The sequence below is a fragment of the Mesoplodon mirus genome (genome assembly GCF_964341445.2).
Source record: "Mesoplodon mirus genome assembly, chromosome: X".
NCBI lineage: Eukaryota > Metazoa > Chordata > Mammalia > Artiodactyla > Ziphiidae > Mesoplodon > Mesoplodon mirus.
In genome coordinates this window covers 53539376-53542012 of record NC_138981.1, presented here as the reverse complement: position 1 = coordinate 53542012, position 2637 = coordinate 53539376, and the positions used below count along the sequence as shown (strand labels likewise).

The 2637-nt window shown below is 43.8% G+C and overlaps 1 pseudogene across 1 annotated transcript; it reads left to right on the top strand.

Annotated features, from left to right (window-relative positions):
- The first annotated feature begins 309 nt into the window (after positions 1–309).
- Positions 310–2177, top strand: LOC309796655 (nuclear receptor coactivator 4-like; annotated as a pseudogene). The gene has a single exon. The product of its transcript is annotated as a nuclear receptor coactivator 4-like (transcript).
- The last annotated feature ends 460 nt before the right edge of the window (positions 2178–2637 follow it).

Below are 2637 nucleotides of genomic sequence, written 5' to 3'. Positions count from 1 at the left end.
AGGGACCTGGCCTGCGAGTTACCTCTGGCAGCCCAGCACCACAGCAGGAGCCCATGGGGTGGGTTTGCCTTGCTGGGCCAAGAATGGGCCCTGCAGCCAGGGCTGTGTGCATGTGTACTGAGTGGTGCCCTTGCCTGCTATGAAGTGGAGAGTGAATGGTAGGCTGTGGCTTCCAGGGAGGATGGGACCCAGGTTTCTTAGGGTGACTGTGCTTCTAGGAAATGTTGGGAAACCTGGAAAGATGCATGAGTCACTGTTGCTTTTGAACTAGAAATGCCTTACTTGGCGTTAGATGGAACAGGGAGAAGAATGAGTACCTCACAGGACCAGAGAGGCTGCTCTAGTAATAGAGAACCCTTTTTGAGGTGTTGTGATGCACAGAGGGATTTGGAACTTGCTATTGGTGGAGTTCTCTGGGCTGAACAGCAAATTAAAGATAACCTGTGAGAGATCAAAGCCCAGATTCACAGCTGCATAAGTCGTCACCTGGAATGCATTCAAAGCTGTGAGGTGTGGGTGTATGAACAGATAGATCTCATCTATCAGCTTTAAGAGAAGGCACTTCAGCAGCAGGCCCAGCAGCTCAACTGGTTACTGGGCCAGTTCAGTTGTATTATTCATCAACTGGATTGCACCCAAAACAAAGATCTAGCCAATCAAGTCTCTGTGTGCCTGGACAGACTGGGAAGTTTGACCCTCAAACCTAAAGATTCCACTGTCTTACTCTTTGAAGCCAACATAACTGCCCTGTACCAGGCCATAACCATATTTGGGTCTCTCAAGACCATTGAAATTCCTGAGCAATTTATGGCTCATGCTAGTTCATCAAATATTGGGTCTTTCCTGGATAAAAGAGGCTATATGCCATTGTCAGAGCAGAAGTCAGCATCCAGCACCACAGCTGTCATTCTCAGTGAATGGCTCCTTGGTAGCAAACCTGCCAATTGTCACCAGGCTCCTTACATACCCAGCACCAATCTCTAGGACTGGATCACCTAAAAAGAAGACCTTGAAGAACAGTCAGAATTCTGCCAGAGCCAGCAATTTCTTCAATAATGTCTGGGGCAACCTAAAGGGCTTGGAAAACTGGCTCCACAAGAGTCAGCAACAAGAAGTTTCTGAAAAACCAAGTTACCAAAAGTGTAACAGCTATTCTACTACCAGTTCTTACTCCATTGAAATTGAAAAGGTTGGAGATCTAGGGCTTCTTGATCAAGATGAGATGGACCTTTCTGATTGGCTTGTGACTCCCCAGGAATCCCATAAGCTTGAGAAGTCTGGGAATGGCAGATGTGAAACCAGTGAGAAGTTTAAGCTCTTGTTCCAGGTGTTACCAGGAGTTCTATAGTGTGTATGATTGTCTTGTCAAGCCTGATTCCTGTACCAATTGCCCAAAGGTGTGGAGACTGAAAATGTGGTCAGTCTGAAGTGCCTGAATAACCACTTGAAGTCCAAGAAACCCATGTCCGTTCCCAGTGTGATTACTGAGGATTGGCTTGTTCAGAACCATCAAGACCCATATAAAGTAGAGGAGGTCTGCAAAGCCGATGAGCCCTGTATAAGCTTTGAAGAGTGCATGTGTGATGAAACTTGTGAGAAGGAAGCTCTGTGTAAATGGCTTCTGAAGAAAGAAGGAAAGGACAAAAATAGTATGCCTGTGGAACCAAAACCTGAACCTGAGAAACATAAAGATTCCCTCAATATGTGGCCCTGTCCATTCAGAAAAGAGGTAACAGAACAAGCTAAGGCACCAAAGGAAATGGCTTCTTCTAGAATTGCTGATCCCTTCTAAATCATAAACAACAGTCCCTTGACAGAGTGGCTCATTACTCCCTCATGCAAAGAGGAATGTCCCAAGGAAGTGCCTCTTACCAAGGACACAGCTTGCAAACAAAAGCTTACAAGCCTCTCGGCCACTTCCTGGTTTCGCTTTAACACAGCTGACTGCGTCTTGCCAGGAAAGAAGACAGGAAGTTTTAGCAAGTTATACTCAGAAGAAAACAAGTGGCTACTTCGAAAGAAGGCCAAGGAAGTATTACTTAATTGGCCCCTACAGGAGGAACACAACTTTCCCCCAGATCTTTACAGACCCCCCAGCAGTTCGTGATCTCTTTGCCTGTTTGCAGTTTAAAGTTGATTTTAAAAAAAGGTTGTATTGAACTCCTTTACAGATGTGAAAACATGGAGTACTAGAGTCAAGCAAATTTTCTGCAGATTATCACAAATCCATGAGCTGAGTGACTGTGGCTTGCCAAATCATTGTGTTTCTGGGTCTGATGTAGTTCCTTTCCTGCCTAATTTCGAACTAATGAAGAGAAATAATGTCATCAAATTATGATTTACTGTGTAAAAAAAGGCTCTTTGTTGATGCTGATGTGATTCAGTTTCTTCTTATAGCAACATTAATTCACCCTTACACAAGAAACACAGCATCTTAGTGCCTAGGTCTTCTTCATAAGCCTCCATGGCTCCTTAGATGGGGTTGTTATTAGAAGTACATTAAAAAACTGTAGTTTTAAAAATGAAATAGTACTATAATTAAGGTGTGTTTTGTATTCTAAAACTAGTAAACTTACATAACTTTTTGATTGCCCTTCTTTGGATGCTTCCCTTGCTGTGGGTTTTCTTCCATTACTT